This window comes from Lacerta agilis, chromosome 4 (genome assembly GCF_009819535.1).
Source record: "Lacerta agilis isolate rLacAgi1 chromosome 4, rLacAgi1.pri, whole genome shotgun sequence".
In the NCBI taxonomy this organism is placed as follows: Eukaryota; Metazoa; Chordata; class Lepidosauria; order Squamata; family Lacertidae; genus Lacerta; species Lacerta agilis.
In genome coordinates this window covers 29477884-29497894 of record NC_046315.1, presented here as the reverse complement: position 1 = coordinate 29497894, position 20011 = coordinate 29477884, and the positions used below count along the sequence as shown (strand labels likewise).

General features: G+C 40.8%; 1 protein-coding gene across 5 annotated transcripts in view; it reads right to left on the bottom strand.

The window, feature by feature from the left end:
- LSAMP (limbic system associated membrane protein) overlaps positions 1-20011 on the bottom strand; it is a 1400662-nt gene that overhangs the window by 179444 nt on the left and 1201207 nt on the right. The gene's annotated exons all lie outside the window — the stretch shown is intronic.

The window sequence follows — 20011 nt, the reverse complement described above, 5'->3', positions numbered from 1 at the left end:
CAACTATGCACTGTGTGAAGAAGTGTTTTCTTTCATCTAAATTCAGCTTCACTGAATGCCCACATATTATAAGAGAGGCAGAAAAACTTTTCTATATCCACTTTCTCAATACCATGCATAATGTTATACATTTTCTATCAATGAAAAAGGGCCAAATGCTGTAACCTTTCATTCTAAGGGAATAGCTCCCTATTCTTCACCTGGGAATAGCCAAGGAAATACACTAAAAAAGAACCCAAAGTCTTATAACATTAATACTATCATATCTTTCTCATAATATTTTTTTAAAAGATCATTTTCTGGTGTGTGTAAAATTATAACCCATTTTTGCTAATAAATTAAGTTGCGGAAATAGATTTGATTTATGGCAAACTCGCCTACTTTTCATTAAAGGCAGAGCCAAACCAACAGTTGAGCATGTAAAAAATCTCATCCTTCCGCAATCTCATACCCTCCATACTCCCAATTCCCATCAGCCCCAGCAAGCATGGACAATGGTCGAGAATGATGAGAACTGTAGTCCAAAACATTATGACCAGGTTGAGGAAGGCTGATTTAACTATAGCAATGAATATTTCCAAACCTACTCTTAGCTGTAGTTGGAATATTCCCCTGCATGTGAACAACCCTGTTTGGAGAAGGATTGTTGTTGTTGTTGTTGTTGTTGTTGTTGTTATTATTATTATTATTATTATTAGCATTTGCTAATGCTTCTCTTGTGTGTTGTCAATGCTCGTTGCATTCCTCACAAAACCGCAGGTTGCAATTACAAGTAATCAGCAGTGTATTCACCTAAGCTTATCTTTCATTTCTTTTCCTCCGAGGCATTTTAGTTTTTATGAGGGGAAAACAAATAAAAATATTGCACACAGGAGGAAAAGGCTGACAAGAGCTGATGTGCTAATGAATGAGGAGAGATTAGAGAAAGAGTACATTAATTTACTTTATTTATTGCACCCCAAGTTTCCTAATGGTGTTGCCCGCCATTAATCGAGTTTCTCTGGAATATTTGTGTGTGTGCGTGGCAAGGAGGTCACTCAGACACAGGCAGTTCAGTGCTATGGAGCTCCGGCAGCATTAACAGCAGTGTGTGCCACTGCAGCTAATGTGTTATACTGCACTCGACAAGTGGGCGAAGAGTGATGAACCCTTGTGTTGCTTGCTGCTGCTAAACTTGGAAATAACTTACTACAGCAAATCCAGCAAAGCTTTGTTTCATCTTAGCAGCAACTCAAGAGTAGCTCCAAAATGCACATGAGCTCCTGCTACTCACTGTGCCTGCTCTGTCCCTTTTTTGTTATGTTGCCTGAGGGGGGGGGATCCCTGTGCAATTGAGACACGGCACTTAGGAGTAATGTTTAACAATTTCTGTAGCACGTTGAAAATGTCCCAGACACTTCATGAACACAACTTCAATAATGCCTGCTTGCAAGAACTCTGCAGCATAGGCTAGCCTGTTTTGAATGAGAGAGGTGGTGGGTTGACCAAACATCATAACTTGCACAAGTGAAGTCAGGGTAAAACCTAAAGTGATGGAGGATATTCATTGCCTGACTCTCCCACTGACTTCTTTTACTGAAAGTGGCCACGGAGGCACCAAATTCAAATCAGGACCATGGTGCTTGGAGTTGAAATCCCTCCAAAGTTGCTATTAACCATAGAGGGTAGGGGCTGGTCTTTATTGGCATTTGTCTGTCTCAGTGGAGTCAAACCACTGTGTTAGCAGCACCAGAGTGAACCTGGGACACAAGCCTGGGCAATGTATATGGAGAACCTGGGCTGCCCAGATGAGAAGACCCACCTCTTGGCCTCAATATGTGGTCCAAAGCAAAGCAGAGCAATATGTTTGGCACCAACCTGGCTGCAGGAGTTGCCGGAAGGAGGCATATAAGGCTCCACCCAACCATCTTAGGCATTGCACTCTGCATTTGTGTAGGATTTACTCCTTAACCTTTTCTTCTCTGGAAGATATCCTGCAACACAGTGGAGGTTTAGGATCACAGTTTTTCTTCTCCTGGATGGGCTGCCTTCCTAGGTTGATGAGCCCCATCTGCCCATCACTTCCCCCTACAGCATATGCAAAAACTACCATCTTGACCATGGACCCACTATTGGTCTTGTCCATTCAATCCATTGGAGCTTGTCTTCACATGCAGGGAAAGTCCCTAACTCACTGAGGGTTTGAGACCCATCAGCTACCCTCAACTGGTTTAGCTGGCCAGTTGAAGGCATTTCCCAGGTGTGGCTGCTGTTGACAGCTTCTAGGAGCTACAGGTGAAATCTGAGTGCAGGGTGGGGACAAAAGGTGGACAAACTACCACAAAAGGAGCAAGACATGTCCCTTACCAGATGTACCCCCCTCTCTCTCTCCTAACACCCCATACACCTGAGGGCTAGACTGCAGGTTCCTATATTGTGCTTGCCTTTCTTCCTGCAGTTAACAGGAACTTCCAGATGTTTTGTTCTGCAAGTCCTATCAGCTCCAGCTAGCATCAGGCTGGGGGAGGCTGGTTTAGGCTGACAGACAGTAACTCCCAAGGTAATGCAATGAGCTTTATGGTTGAGAAAGGATTTGAACCAAGTCCTAGTCCCATGCTTTAACCATGATACCATCATGTCCAGTTCAGCCCATGTTAAGCTTGTGACTAACAATTTGTTGACAAGTGAACAAATTGCACCTGTGGGGCAATAGGGGCATGGTTCAAACAAATATATAACACAGTCCTATACATTGAATTTAGTGGAATTTACTCCCAAGTAAGTATGCATAGGACTATGGCTGAAGACATTTTTAAAACCTCTTACGTTTATTTGTACAATTAAAATAAATAAATTGTAACATATTTGTTTATACTATGTTTTATGTTAATAGAGCATTAAAGTGATTAACTGTGGCTGATGTAAACCCAAATTAATATTGCTAAACTGGAACTCATAAGAATGAATTTAAAGACCTTATGTTTACTAAGTTCTGACTTGGAAAGCCTGTTGGCATCAGTTAACTGATAGATTCTGGATACACACACACACACAATGTAAATGTGTGTGTGTGTGTGTGTGTGTGTGTATAATATTAATGATTTTGGTTTGTGGGAAGCATATAAAGAAGTTCTCAAAAACATTGTAAATTTTTAATTCTAGAAAGATTCAACCAAACATCCAAATTTAGATTCTCTCACTCACAGAAATCACATCAAATTTACCAGTTTAATCACTGCATTTAAAATAAGTTACAAAGAATAATCCAAATTATTTTTGTTACTCTTGGTTTCTTAGAAACTGATGCAAGAAGTGGAAAAATGTCCTATTAAAGTTACTTTCTGATTCAAGACATGTGAGGCAAAAATATTTTACATAATTTAATCTCAAACTCAGTCTTTTATGTTACTGATACTACTCTGAAAAATATGTTTATAATAATAATAACAATGTTAAAATCTCAGCTCCTCGTGAACCAAATACTGTTTATATCTCAAGCATATTGTCCTTGCATCAGCCATCACCTGCTATTAAATTTTCCACTTATTTCACAGTTAATTGTGATTTTGCATACCAGTTCAGTGAGGGAGTAAATCTGTGTCCAGACTGTATCATGTCAGATAGGGGCTGATTGAATATTCCTTCAAATCCTATCCCATAGAAAACAAATTGTCAGGAATAAATAACCTAGCCATGTCTTCTCCTTGATATGCTACTCTTCTAATTGCCATAATAAGGGGAGTCAATCAAGCTAGGCCCTTGAGATCTGAAGTGGTGCAACTTAGACACAGGTTGTCCACCACAAATCTAAGCCATTATTGTGTCATTTTTCACTCATGAATGTTGTGTGTGTAGGATTAAAAACTGGAAGGAGAGATGGTTAAATCTTCCAATTTTGATTTCTCAGCTTCTAAATATTAAATTCAATTATCCACATTTCTGGAAGATAAAAAAAATTCTCATGAAAATTTATCAGCATTTTAGTGCAAATTTATCATATTATTTACATTTTTGTATGCAGTTATGACAAATATACAAATTTTAAAAAGCAATTTCACCTACCAGAATGCATCGTATATACTATTTTCACCAATATGGGCATTTTAATGCTTAATATATGCATTTCTGTGCACAATGTATGGTTGGAGAACTGCATTGCAAAATTCAGAGAAGTGTGGATTAAAAACAGACATTTTTAGTGTCTATCCAAGAGAATAGATAACCCTAGACAAGTGACATTCATTTGAGATTTGCCTTCTGCTCCAGTAGCGAGCCTCAGCTGTCTCCTCTTGCTTCAGCCCCATGTGCTGTAGGTGGAAATGACCTGCTGATTTCAGCTTGCCAAGAGAAGTTGAGCCCATGGTACTGAATGTGGCTTGTTAAAGTTACAGCATTAAATTGGCTATAGTGGGATTGGCAGGTGTGCTTCCTCACCCGAAGGCAAGTTGGCAATTTGTTTTGAGTGGCCAGTCTATTTCTAGGGAGAGTTCACTTTTCAATTGCTTCCCTTCAGCTCTCAACATTCCTCCACAGTGCACTGCACTATTCCCTTGCAGACATGTTGCGTTCTGAGCTACCTTTTGCATTGCACAACTCAAAAAATTGGTTATTTTTCCTTCTTCCTCCAATTCTCAGCTTCCTCTTTTATCACGGAGGTGAACAAAGCTAAAGTCTGATCTCTTGTAAACATTAAAGCTGATGCCACAAGATAACAAAAATGAAAGAGGGTCAAGGGAGAATAAAACGTGGCACAATTCTGGTTTTGTTCTACCTGGATGCACACAAAATGAGGACTGTTACTGTCCCTTCTCAACCATCTCTGGAAGCATTTTATATCTCAGTGGACAGGGAGCAGACACATCAGAGATCTCTCCCTCCAGAAATGAGCCTGCTGTGGAGTTTGCAAACTCCCAGAGGCCCATCAAATTGATGACATTTGGCTTGGAAAGCTTCGTAAATACAGCAGGCTTCTACAGCTTGTCAAAGGTTTGGTTCCAGTGATCTCCAAGGACCTCAGGCAACTGACCAATTTAGTGCAGGTATCTCTAATCCGAAGGAGCAAAAACACTGTCACCCTGCCAAACTGGTGAAAAATATCACGGAGAAAAGCAATCCCTTCTGCATATAAGCAAGGAAGAAGAGGGTTGACAGTGCCAAGGCACACCGGTGACAGATGCTGAGAAGAAACATCTGCATCCTCCACAATAGATGCTGCTAAGGGATCTATGCAGTCACAGAAGCAAATCAATATTTTCTTCTGAGCATACAGACTTATTTCCGTTGCTAGTATGGAGATGGAATAGAGATAATGAGACTTTGGCACAATCTCACTAGCATTTGTATGAAATAATAGCCATTTCATAAACAAAGCTAGCTTCAAAAATGGAACAAGGAGAATGCAGGGGTTTTTACAAAACTCCCACAGGATATAATTTCTGAGGCTACTGAATGCATACAGAAAAGCAAATTCTCAAGTTGTTTAATCCAATCCTTTCAGTTTGATTCATGTTAAGGAAAAGTAGCAATCTGTAATTTTGGGGGAAGCATGAAATAAGTGTCTTCAACAGATGGTTGCACGAGCATGGCCCCCTTCTGATTGGACAAGTAGAACGTGGTCTTCGGAACATTCTGTCCTGCATGCCCTCCACTGCATCGTAAAAGAAGTTCATACCTAATCCAGAGCAACTGTTCATGACTTCCATGATAAATAAAGCAAGAGCTTTGAGCGCAATTCTAAATAAATAAATAAATAAATAAATAAAGTTCAAGTTCCATCAAAATCAAATACACAATGAAGCAGTCAACTGTTGCTGAATTCAATGGGGCTTTGGTGCACTTAACCTTTCTCTGAATTTCACACATTGTATGCAAAAGAACCTCACAACTTTTGCAGTTCCAGCTTCCCCCACCCGTGGGAATGGTGTTTTAGAAATAATGAAAGACCAGGGGAAACACAAACAGCTAACTGCTCAACTTGAAGAAGCAGCCATCCAAACAATGGGGCAGGAAAAAGAAGAGAGTGGGGGCCAAAAGCAGCCCTCTATGCATGTCTCATGAAGCAGATCACTTTCAGCCTTCATCCTACAATTTTGCCCTAAAGAAGAACCTTCCTGACTGGCAAACATAAACAGAATAACACATGCAGAAAACCCTTTTTTGAGATTTGAACATTCAGTTCAACAAATTCCAAGTTTTACTAACTTAGGTTCATAAATGGCTCTAGGGGGGAACGTAGAATAGCTCAGAACCCCTACAATTTATTGCTTGGGTTTCCATAGAAGTAAAAATCCATGTCTTGTACTAGGAATAGAAGAAGAATTTTGGGGTGAAGCATGGTGGTTGAAGCTGCACTCTTCTGTATTTTAGGAAATCTCACAAATGGAGCTCCTCCCTGCATGGTGTGTGTGTGTGTGTGTGTGTGTGTGTGTGTGTGTGTTAGTTTCGCATTTTAAGCACACTGATTCATCCCGTAGGCTGTATATAGTTGACCATTTGGTAGCAGGATTTCTGGAAGACCAATTGCTGTCCAGTTCCTGCATCAGTACCAGTAACCTGAAATGACTTGGTCAACCCTGAAGCTTTTTAGCAGGACAGGCGAATGAAAAAAACAAAGTAAAGTTATTAGTGCTAATGCAGGGGGGTGCTTGGTGTCATGCCCCCCAGCCTGCCCTCTATTTCTGCAATTTATTTTCTCTCCCCAGATGAAGGACATTATATTTATTAGCACCACCCTTGCCCTCCTTGCCCACAGCTGCCGCCGTTATGACCTTCCCTATTCACTTTCCAATTAAATTCTCTGCTCCTGAGAAACAGCTCAGCGGGGAGTTTCTTGGTCTCTCTCCCCATCCAAGTTTGGTTGGTCGAAATAGCCCCTGGAAATTTCTAGACGAGTCCTAAGTAGGATATTATAAATTGGAAACAGCACACTGCGCTGAAAGGATAGGCACTTCATCAGTGCTAAAATAGCAACTCCCCAGGATCCAGATTGACAACTACATTCCCAAAAGGTTGAGTCTAAGCTTTAAAACTTTTATGTTATCAGTAGGGTTCATAATAGCTTTTAAAAGCCTGAAATATATATCATCTATTATACACATACACACACAAAAAAATTTCTCAGTGTGTATCTGTGCACGCATGCATTGGGCCTGATCTCAGTCTCTAAAAGGCTGTCTACAAACAGCTTATATATGGTTTTAAAGCAGTGGTAGCCAACCTAGTGCCCTCCAGGTGTTGTTAGACTCCCATGAGCCTCAGTCAGATTGCCCAATAGGGATGGTCTATCCCTATTCCACATTGTCTGTCACTATTCTAAACTATAGAGGAAAGGGTCTGTATATCCATTGTGGGGATGGTTTCTTTGACAATGCAGAAGACTGGCTAATTTGGATCAGATTTTTTTACCTGCCAATGGAGCTCCTCACCTGAAGGCTACAAAGCATTGTAAAGGTGACAGATATCACTAAAATAAGATTTGCTTGTGAGAGAAGGAATAAAAAGAAGAGGGGAAACAACGTGAGTTGACAGAAGAGTTTCTCCCTCTGAACGTTCCCTTTCTGCATAAGAGTTCCCTTCCCTCAAAAAAAAACAGACAAATAAAGGGTTTAGTGGTTTTTATAAATAACAAGAATGAAATTTATACCCAAATCTGCTAAATGGGCCACTCTAGATTTATTGCCTTCCCTATGTACTAGTTAGTGTCAGGATAGCCTGCTGTGGAACTCACATCTCTTCCCTCTTAAAACAGTCATTGAGCCACATCATCCTTTTTACAGCCATTCATACAAACATAAGAAGAACCCTTCTGTTAAACTCCTTAACATTTTTCCAGTTACACGTAGGTAGCCGTGTTGGTCTGTGGTAGCCAAAACAAAATAAAAAATAAAAAATTGCTTCCAGTAGCACCTTAGAGACCAACTAAGTTTGTTCTTGGTATGAGCTTTCGTGTGCATATATGTATCTGAAGAAGTGTGCATGCACACGAAAGCTCATACCAAGAACAAACTTAGTTGGTCTCTAAGGTGCTACTGGAAGGAATTTTTTTATTCCTTAACATTTTGTCTATCCTTAACATATACTTGGAAGCTTCAAAGCACATACATTTCAATAATCCTTGAGTATCAGCCAGATACAAAAAATGGCACCTAGACTTTTTGAGGTGTTTGCAATGGAGAATATTTAGGAGCAAAATGCACCTGGCACCCTGCTAATTTCAAACCCTGGTTGTATGATAAGTAAACACCCAACTATCCCATTCCCAGTATTTGTCTATTCAAGGCCAAGACTTGTAGATAGGTTGGGGTAGCATTGTAAGGCTCACTTCATTCCAGGAAGAAGATGGACTAATGTATCTACTGGAAAGAAACAGAACTGAAAAAGAGGTTCAAAAGTAGGAATCTCGAACAGTAGCTCAGAACCCTGGACAGATCGCAGGGGAGCTGAATGCAGTTAGGCCAAAAAACAGGAAAGAAATTGATACTGCATCAGCAATACTGAGCTTGGAAATAGTGCAGAAAAGAATAGCATGGTACCAGAGGGGTATTTTGAGGACATTCACTGGCACATCTGAGAGTGCTGCAAAAGAAGCAATTCTGGAAGTATGAGGTGAGGTTGCGATTCTGCTCTCTCTTCAGGCTCTGCAGATATTTGTTCTCCAGTGACAAGTTTTACAGGATAGCTAAGAGATGTTGTTCTGGCCCTGTGGCAACACACACACACACACACACACACACACACACACACACCCTGCTTCTCAAAGCAGCTGCCCGAGTCTGTCTTGGTCATGGGTCATGGCAGCACCCTTGATTTACAATCGGTTTTAGGGATGTGGTTAATTCTGCCTCTGTATGTTGCATACAAAATTATAATTTGCAGTCACTCTCAGAATGTGAGATGTGACAGATACCATTTCAATCACTGCTGTTTCTGGTGCTTAACTGACAATTGGGACTGACATGAAGATCCAAGTCATTTCATATTGTTTGGCAGATGGGGGTTGGGATCAGCAAAAGATGTAGAGTACTCAAGCCTTGGACATTCACAGTGGACTAATGAATAAATAAATTTCTCTCCTGAGACAATCAATAATAAGCTAGGTTTTGGGGGCTTTCTTTATGGCAGGCTGCCCATCTTTATCTCCAGGCAGCTCTCCACACAAGGGAGACCCCTACTCTCCAGTTAGCTTTCCTCAGCTACCCTCCAGATCTGACTGGAGTTGGATGCAGTAACTGGTTTTGAATCACAATAGGGCAGTTGTCCTGGTGCAGTCTGGTACATTTTTTTCTTGGGCACTATAGTTCACATGCTCAAATATACCAGAGATATATAGCACATGTATTGTGATGAATCCTAACCCCCATTTTGGAGATTGTCTGATGGCACTTTATTGTTTGCTTTGTAAACTAGCACATTTTGAGGATTTCACTAGATGGCAAATTCCATTAACTGTGAGCTAGAATATTATTTTGCAGTGGGTCTTGTTATTTTTATGTCTGCAACTTCCCAAGATTGGGCATGTTGCCTATGTGTATATGTATAGCAGTGTTTCTCAGACTTGGGTCCCCAGCTGTTGTTGGACTACAGCAGGGTCAGGGGTGATAGGAACTGTAGTCCAACAGCAGCTGGGGACCCAAGTCTGAGAAACATTGATGTATAGGGATAAAGGGACTTTCCAAACTTGAATCTTACATCACAAGGCTTGCTCTCCACCTCAGGGCATGTTCTGATCCCTCTATGAATTATTTCATACATGCCCCTGTCCCACTTTAAAGTTTGTGACTGCTAGGGTTGAATACAGTTTTGTAACAGTGGGCTCACCAGTGCTGTGTGCTGAAGCATTTATAAATTCTGCTTTCTATCCTTTTTATACACAAAGTGTTCGTGTTAGCCCAGTTTGCCACATCATTAAACTTTGAGCTCCTGTGGAGGATGCTATCTACAATAATCCCTGCTCCTTTTCTGAATCCCAGCTTCCCAGGCACAAATCAAACCCCTCACTACAGATCATAATCAGATTTCTGTATTAATGCTACAAACTCTGCAATGAGAAAATCAAAATTTTGTGATTGGGTTCAATTATTGAATATATTGAAATTCACACATGCACATGCAATTTTCCCTTATTTCTTAAAAAAAACTTTTTTGGGGGGTTGAATAAGGGATTTAGGAGTGAATGTGTTGGTGTGGTGGACAGGCAGAAAACACCTTGAAAGGAAAGATAATAGTAATGAAATACCTGAAGAACATGAGCTATATGGTCTGTCCATGGGGAACTGTGGCCAAACCAAAAGTGATCAGGGTTTGGCTCTATTTCAGAGATGCTCACATACAAAATACATTATAGAAGGCTAGTACCGTGTCCGGGGTTGTTTGGGATGGAAACATCCAGTGGAACAAACACTATATTCGGATACATACATGTTTACATTCAGAATGAGAGATGGATGGGAAGGTGCATCCTCATACATTCTGTGGAGTATGTTGAGAATTATGAATTTGCATCAAGTGGTTTGCATTGGTCCAATAGATCAATTTCCCCATCGCTTGATTTGCTCATGTGCACGTGTATCCAATACTGACCTGGAGTTAATCCTTGAATCTGCCCTTCCTCCCTCGTCATTGAGGATGCAGTGTATACCTTCATCTGCACAACAACTAATCCTTATCCCTAACATGCATGCAGCATATGTGAGTTTAAAAAGGACCTGGGGGGAACACAGTGACTGCAAGTTCCTTTCCAGGAGTCTGCCTGCCTGCAGTGTCTTGGTAAGCCAAAGTATGGCTTCATGTGTCATGCAAACCAAGTCCATGAAAGAAAGCTGAGAGACTCACAGGGGCATTGCACTATGCTGGAAGTTGCTGACTGGCTATGTCTTCTACAATAGGACTGCAGCTATGGAAGAAAGATTCTATATCACCTTATCAGAGTACAAGAGAGAGGAGTCTAAGTTTGGTGAACGATGTTATTAATATTTTAGGCTACTTTTTACCCCATATGGCAAATCCTTTACATTCATATTGACTGTAAGACTGGGAGTAGATGTGGGGATATTTGCAGTAGGAAGCAAGGAAAGTACCATTGCTAAATCACAGAATCCTAAACTTGGAAAGACCTCAAAGGTCATCAATCGCAACACCATGTCAATGCAGGAAATTCACCACTATAGATAACATTGGTAGTAAGTGAAGAAGCTTTCGTTTCTGACAAGTAAGCAGCTGACCAAGGGTGGTGGTTGATACCACTATTGGAAGAGGTGCTAGAAACAGTTGGAGGTGGAGTTGTCATGAAGAAAGTGCGAGACCCCATTGCAATTAACTAGCTAACCTTAGGTGTCCTGCTGAATTATATGCATCTAAAACATCAACTCTTCAATACACAATTTAAGGTGCATCTCCTTTCAACATTTTATTTTCCATTATGTTGATGGAATTACTACAGTGATGAGAAAAGCCATCATGGGTGCCCTATAGAAATTACGCTGATATATATATATATATATATATATATATATATATATATATGAGAGAGAGAGAGAGAGATAGGGAGTTTGCCTCTCTTCTGAAACTAAGTCTAACATATATTTCATTTATATTTTTTGCCTGGTGAAGTAATCACCACCCTCAGATTTTACCTGCCTTGTTGACTAATCTCAACAGTCTTTCTCTTGGTGCATTTGTTTAGATAATTCTTGTTTCCTCTGATTTAGCACACAGGAAAAAAGCATTAGTAACACTCTTGGTTTCAAATGAACACTATTAATATCTGCCTCTGCAAAGGACTGTGGTGTAATTTTGATAAATGTGGCTCGGAAGCTGATCTGACAAGAGTCTAGTGCTAAGCTTGCATGTTCATACCCCATCTCTCCACATTCTGATGGGTGCACAAATGGGTGTGGAACACAATGTAGAGCTGGGGTGGTGATTGTAGGGGGATGGGGCAGAGAGGGCCAAGAGACATGGTATGTTAATCACAACCTACTTGAAATTATACTGAAGTTTATACTGAAGTGCCTGGAGAGATTAGGAACACTGACATTGAAATTTAAAATAGGCTGCATCTTGAAAAATGTGTGATAATGCAGTCTCTCTCTCTCTGTGTGTGTGTGTGTGAGAGAGAGAGAGAGGGAGAGAGAGAGAGAGAGAGAGAGAGAGAGAGAGAGAGAAGCCAGAAGACTACTTTCCATTACATTTAAAACACATTCGTGTACTCTTGAGAGTCCACATACATGAAAATATGATTTAGGACCTGTAATGCCCATCCAAGTAAAGGAAGTGTGCAAACTCCAGAACTAATTCTGGAAACCTCCTATACTTGCTTTCAAAAATAAATATTCACACTACTTTTCCAATATTACATACCCAAATCTCTTTAAAAAGTAATGTGGGAAATGGCCTTGAAATTGCAAACAGAATAGACATTGTCGGATGACTGGAATTTTGACATAGCTGTCTTAATTGACCTTGGCTGAATCATTTCATCTGTACATTCTCCACTATCTCCTTTGCAAAATGAACTGTTATTAATTCCTCAGGAATATAAACCATTTAGATAGCAGAAGCTGGAAGTCTAAGAAACTTACACAGGAAATCCTTGTGAAATCTTAAACTTAGTAAAAGTGACAGGCAGCTCATCAGTACCGACAACATGACAGAAATTGCATTTTTATATTTAGTTTTTGTTGTTGTTCAGTCGTTCAGTCGTGTCCGACTCTTCGTGACCCCATGGACCAGAGTACGCCAGGCACGCCTATCCTTCACTGCCTCTCGCAGTTTGGCCAAACTCATGTTAGTAGCTTCAAGAACACTGTCCAACCATCTCATCCTCTGACGTCCCCTTCTCCTTGTGCCCTCCATCTTTCCCAACATCAGGGTCTTTTCTAGGGATTCTTCTCTTCTCATGAGGTGGCCAAAGTACTGGAGCCTCAACTTCAGGATCTGTCCTTCTAGTGAGTACTCAGGGCTGATTTCTTTGAGAATGGATAGGTTTGATCTTCTTGCAGTCCACGGGACTCTCAAGAGTCTCCTCCAGCACCATAATTCAAAAGCACATAATTTTCACATGCATGTGCATAATCATGGTGGACATGTTGCACATACTATTTGATAATTTTATTCTGGAACATCACAGAATGTTAAATGGCTTCCCTTCACAACTATGAGGGCTAGATGCTTAGCACAAATAAGCATCAGTTGACCTGCTCAGTCTTCTCAGAAGTGCCCATGAGTTTCACATAATTGCCCCAGAGGTCATATATGGACTCTGGACCATATGCTGGCAACTAGTGTATCAGCAGAGCGAAAAATAGAAAAGACCAGCAATGGAATGCAACAGATGCTTCAGGTAGAAGTATCAGGCTGTTCATCAGCAAAACCATCTATGTACTTGGACTTGGTTTGTTCAACTGGGTGCCTGGAACTAAAACAACAACAATGCAATGCAGAAAATCATAAAGAACCTGGTGGAATTTTGGTTCAAAAAGCATTTAAATGTGCTAGTTTACTACATTAGTGACTAGAAATGTTAGAAGGGCATTTCACTCCCCACAGATGTTTGAAAAGAAGCTGCACACATAACTGTTTGTCTGCACCAGCTGTATTTTCTGGTATTTCTCCAGCATGTTAATGGTGCAATCTGCACTTCAGTACAGGCAGCGTTCCTGTGTCATCATATCAAAGGTGTACTGCAATACTGTCGAAACAAAATAGGAAATTCTTTCCAGTAGCACCTTAGAGACCAACTGAGTTTGTTCTTGGTATGAGCTTTCGTGTGCATGCACACTTCTTCAGATACACTGAAACAGAAGTCACCAGATCCTTAAATATAGATGTTTCGACTATGGCAGACCAACACGGCTACCCACCTGTAACTGCAATACTGTGTATGTCTATTGAGAAGGAAGGAACCACACAGAAGAGGCACACTGACCATTATAAAATCAAAAGAGAACATACGTGTACATTCTGGAAAGAAAATTCTTTCATTCTTCAGGAACTATTCTAAAAACAACCGTACAGACATTTTACACATTAAGCAATTAATCTTCCGCTTTTAAAAATTGATTTAAAAACAACACAAATTCTCAAACAGATTTTTTTTTTAGCATAATTACCTCATCCTCATTTAATTTAGATGAAGTAATTACCCTAAAAATGTCTGGAAGATTAATTGCATAATATATAAAATGTTTGTATGGTTGTTTTCAGAACAGTCCCTGTAAAAGGGAACTAAACCTTTTTGAAATGCACCTATACTATTTGGCATTGTTTCTTTCTCTCTATTGCTTCTCTATATTGCTTCTCTACTGAAGCAATCTCTATTGAGTTCAATGGCATTTTCTCCTGGGTAAGTGTATTAGCAGGGGTAATCAATATGGTGACCTCTAGATGTTGTCATGCTACAACTGCTATTACCCCTGGCCTGGCCATTCTGTTTAGGGGTGATGGAAATTTTACTCCAACATGATATGTGGAAGGCACCAACTTGCATAATATTGGGAGGGCACGAGAGTGGACCACAGGAATGAAGAACCAGTGACCAGATGTTGTTGCACTACAACTTTCATAAGCTCCAGCCAGTAGCTAAGGATGTTGGGAACTGTGGTCTGTCAACTTTCCCCTTTTCTTGCGAGGAATCCTATTCAGAATAATGAAATTTCCCTTTAAAAAAGGGAAAAGTTGACAGCTATGGGACGGCCATCACAGAAATCTTCCTGGAGCAATTCTTGCATTTCCCTCCAGGGGTCCAAACTGCAACTTGAGGAGAGAGGGATACTTGCAAATGGGAAAATATTATATGGAAGACAGTTACATACTGCTTTCCCCAACAACAGATAAGATTTTGAACCCATCATGGCCGCCTTAAAAGTTAAAAAAAAAAAAAGTGTCTGTATGGGTTTCCGATGTTAAGGTGCAATTTGGCCCTACAAAGTTCATCTGCAACAGAGGATAGCTACCTTGCATTCACCATTGTGCTGCTGCCGCTGCTAGTTGCCTGCAGCAGTCAGAGCTGTCTCCATCTACAGTAGTAGAGAGATCAGAATCCATTAAATAAAGAGGGGGATTGTTTAGAGCCAGAGTTCACAGGAACAGGCAGGCTCAAGCTGGGCCAGCACAATTTCACCTTTGTAAAGGGAAAAAAATGCCACCGGTCCTCCTCCCACCCACCCGCTTCCAAAGCCTCCACAGCCTACTGAGCAATTGTTTCTGCACAGCAACTCAACTCTAATTGATCTGGACACCGCAGCTAATTTCCCCTCAGACATCTGTTAACACACATTAGTGTATGTCATTAAGTAGGGAAACACAGTTTAAATGGAAGGGGCAGAGCTCAAAGGCCTTGTGTTTGGGGAGGCGAGAACAGGCAGGGGGAATGACAACAAGGAGGAGATGTTTATGCACTAATGTTGTAACTGGGTAGTGGAGAAGGAGGGGCTTAGATAAGGTTAGATGCTTCCATGTTGCCGTCCAATTTATTAGGCTAATGTACTCCTGAAAGAAGCAGACTTCAGTTACAGATGAACTAGAGTACACAAGAGCCTTGACAATCGCACAAACCATAAACAAAAGCTGTTAGTGATGAAACAAAGGAAGCTGCTCTCAGGTCAGGCTATTTTTCTGTCTAGTCCTGTACTGTTTATTGTGGCTGGCCAATGGCTCTTCAGGGTCTCGCGCAGAGAAAGGTCTTTCCCATTTTCTGCTGCCTCTCATTTATTTTACTAGAGATGCCAGAGACTGAACCTGGGACTTTCTGCATACAAAACATGTGCTTGGCCACTAAGTTCAAAAAACCTAAGTTCAAACATAAATCAAATTTCCCTTCTGCATCTTTTATTTCCTTTTTGTCAGTCAGTCATTACAGTGGTCATAGAGATTGTGGTAGACCAGTCTTATCGCCCATACTGCAGATGGAGGTAGAGGCTAAAGCTGCTTCCCTAAAACAGCTAACATCACATCCACAACATACTTTGAAAGCACATTTAAAATGGATGGATTCCTCCTCCATAGAAACCTGGGAACTGTAGTTTGCTTAGGGTGCTGGGAATTGTAGCTTTGTGAGAGAGAAACTACCGTTCTTAGGATTCTTTGAGAAAAGACATGTGGTTTAAGTGTATGGTGCGAATTCATAACTGAGACGACTTGCCAGGGCATAGCCAAAACTTAGCTCAAAGTCATATATTGTACTAGCTCTGATATTATTCCCCTAAGAGAAACTATGTGTTTCAACTTTGTACAAGATTGATCTTGCTTCACATTCACATCCAAATCTGGAAGCTCAAAGCAATTCCAATGCTGTCTCAACAGGGTCTCACAATTAATGGTGTCAAAGCCACAGGAGGTCACATTTTCCCTGTTAATCTCCATATGAAACTCAGTCTCCTCAGTCTACCAGTGCCTATACCACCCTGACTATCCCCCAAACCCAGAATGAAGCTGAAATGAACTGGAAATATAAATCACCTCTATCCAGAAATGTTTCGAACTGTGCTACAGGGGTAACAGTGTATTCAACTCTTTGCCTCTATCTTGTTTTTCTAAAATTTGTTATGCTATTGCTTTCTGTGTGCATTCAACTTTTGTTATCATTCAGGTCCCAATCACATTTGAATATAACCCCCCACACACCACCACCAAACATATAAAAACAGCCTTCAAGTCAATTTTGGAAGGGCAACAGAATTTGTTATCAATGTGCTTTTTCAAATTTCTCACTGCTCGCTTAAAATTTTGATTGCTGTATTTGTTTGATGTTGTATCCTTACTTATAGGAAGGGAGGGGATCCAACATTTAAACAAGATTGTCTGGGAAAGCAAACTGGATAGCAGGAGTGAAAGGGAAAATCTTTATCTTGCCTGCCCCTACCAGTGCTGTGCTGATGAACTTCTGCATAGCAGCTGGATGTTGGATGCATGCTATGAATAAATCCTGGGAGCTCGGCAGCGTGGGTTAGAGATCAGAAGAAAAACCACCTGCAACTCTTTCCATCATAAAAACTCAGCAAAGAGGGAATGGCTCTCATTCGAGCTCAGAGTAGTAGTAGGCAACCATTCTTTCCAATTTAATAGCTCCTTAGCACATCAGACAGAAGTGAAGCATACAGAGAGGTGCCACTGGTATTTGGCACTATGCACTCTGCTTGATGATGCAGCTGGAGAACTTAAAATATTTGGCACAGAAGTATTCTGGGGTGGGAAACTTGTGACTCTCCAGATGTTGCTGAGCTTCAATTCCCATCATCCCTGACCACGGACAATGCTGGCTGGGACTGATGAGAGCTGGGAGTCTAGCAAAACAACAACAACAACAACAACAACAGCTTATTGCTTTTACCCTTCCCATATGACTGGGTTGCACCAGCCACTCTAGGCAGCTTCCAACATGGTATAAAATAACACATGATACAGCAAACATTAAAAGCTTCCCAATACAGGGCTGCCTTCATCCAACACCTTTTCTGAGTGTCTTGTGCCAAGTTTAGCTCATTTGTTCTAGCACTACACAAATCAACCTGTGCTCAGAGTTACAATGACACAAGATATCAGACACCTTTAAATTATACGAGTGGTGTGATACATTTCACAGAATCATCACTGCACTCTTTAAAGACTTGTATACTGTTGTAAAATGTTACTACCTTTTGCATAGATTCCGTAACTATGGAAAAGGCCTACCCCTTTTATAAAGTGAAACATGATGGATATCAGTGCCATCAAAGATTCTATGCCATCTCAAGTGATAGATGAGCAAGGAATGCAGTACATGTTGTGATTGCCATTAATGGCCCTCCATTAACGGTTCATCCAGAGGCTGGGCGCTTAGAAATGTGAGCACACAATCAGTATATTTATTGTTTTCTGACCTGTTTTAAATTTAGCATCTTGAAAATGTTGATATACAGCAGGCATGTCCAACAGGTAGATCGTGATCTACCAGTAGATCACTGGACGTCTGTGGTAGATCACCGGTAGATCAGTGGCTGCCCCCAAAGAAGCTAAAAAAACTTTGGGTCCCCTAAAAAAAGCTCAACATCTTTGTCCTGCACCCCTAAAATGATCTGAACCACCAAAAATAGGGCTTTCCTTCCTAAAAAGAAAAGCTCAATGTCGCTTTCCTCTTCCCCAAAGAAGCTCAACAACTTTTGCATGAACCCCCCCAAAAGGGGGTAGATCACTGCCAGTTTTTAACTCTGTGAGTAGATCACAGTCTCTTGGAAGTTGGCCACCCCTGATATACAGTATATGTAAGTATTCTACGTAATTCTTCCCCCCCCCACGCCCCAACATGGCTCTTATATTTAAGTCCAATACGTTCTTGATTTAATTGCTTTCCTTTGCCTACTACTCTTTTGTGCTCTGATCTGAACCGGCAAACCCTTTCAGGATTGCTATTCCTGATAGTTGTAAGCTCCAATTGCTAGGACTAGTGACAGGACAGCATCCTCCACGGCAATAAACTGGCTTAATGGAGTGTAGGGCAGGGCATGTGACACACAGCCCTGTCCTCCAACACCTCACTGTTGCCTCTTAGGATATGTCACCAAATGCAGCTCCTTCACTCTTGTCTAATGGTCACACAGCCCTGAAGATATTACACTTTCACTAACATTTACCACTTGGTGATATAGGCATTGATATTGCCATAGTGAGAAATGCTACATGAAAAACAGATAATTTCCTCTGGTAGACAAATTAAAGTATGCTATTGGAGAGTATCAGGCAAGCAGTCTCCAGGCACCCTAACAGATCCATATTTCAAAAGAGAAAAGAAAGACAGAGCCCAAATAGAGAGGAAATAAGACCAAAGAAAGAAGTCAATAGCACAATGGCACTAGAAATCCTTGTTGACCAGAAATAAGCAGATGTTACAATCAAAGTTCTGAGAAACCACAGAAATAGAACGAGAAGCATGTGAAACAGGTAAACTAAGAATTTCCTAGCCAGCATTATTCATCATGGATGATGACCTGTGTTAGAATAACAAGAAAGCAACATAGTTCTTCATTATCTTTAGCTTCTTCTAATGAACTGGTGTAACTTTGTAATCTGGAGCTCTGAAAGAAAAGACGAAAAGTCTCTGTTTCAGAGGCAATGAGGGAAAACATTGAGTAAGATTTCTCCAAAGAATTTAACCTCCAATAAACATGCAGCAGCAGCAACAACAAACATTTTTACTAGGTAGGAATTTTAAGGTGTGATAAGGAGACTTCTATAACAGAGGGGATGTCTATACATTATCATGGCAAACAAGTCTGTTGTAGGGTATGATCTGTCCTGGAACCTATTTCACATCTCATTGGGTAGCTGACTAAAATCTGATTTATACATGTTCTCTTGTTTTGTCTCCCTTGGTGTCCTGAGATGATTGTTTTTGAAGGCAGACACCAGCTCATTAGAGGATGCTAAAGATGATGAAGAACTATGTTGCCATCTTATTATTCTAACACAGATCATCCTCCATGATGAATAATACTGAATGAGAAATTCTGAGTGTACCTGTGATATAAACCTACTTCCAAACCATCTTGTCTCTTTGACTTTGACTTTGCCTGCATACCCTAGACATACAAAGGATTCTAAAAATGGTAGAGCAGGTGGTAGCCTCATTTGACCTTCCTCCAGGGTAAATAGTACCATCCAGCTGTTTGTACCCCACAAAGACTTCCCTCCCTGCTAGCTTGTTGGAAGCCAGTGATCTGCTTTTCCTCACACCATCTGCAGTACAAGAGAGCTGATGGTTCATTCTTGATAAAGACAGAATGGTCTCCAACCATGCCCCTTTCCTACAGATGCTTCAGCTTGCATCTGAATGGCTTCACATGAAATGGTGGGATTCTCTCCCCCCCCCTTTGCATAATTATGGACTCATCCACGCAATCATGGTTATTGTCAGAAGGTGGTAATAATAATCACTAGTCTGCAATCATGAGTCTGCTGGTAATGTTGACAGAAGTGAGCATCTTTAACTTAAGCAAAACTGAGCTCTTTAAAAGCAGAATGCCTGCTCTAAAGAGGCCAAGTAGAAAGGACAACAGTGCTT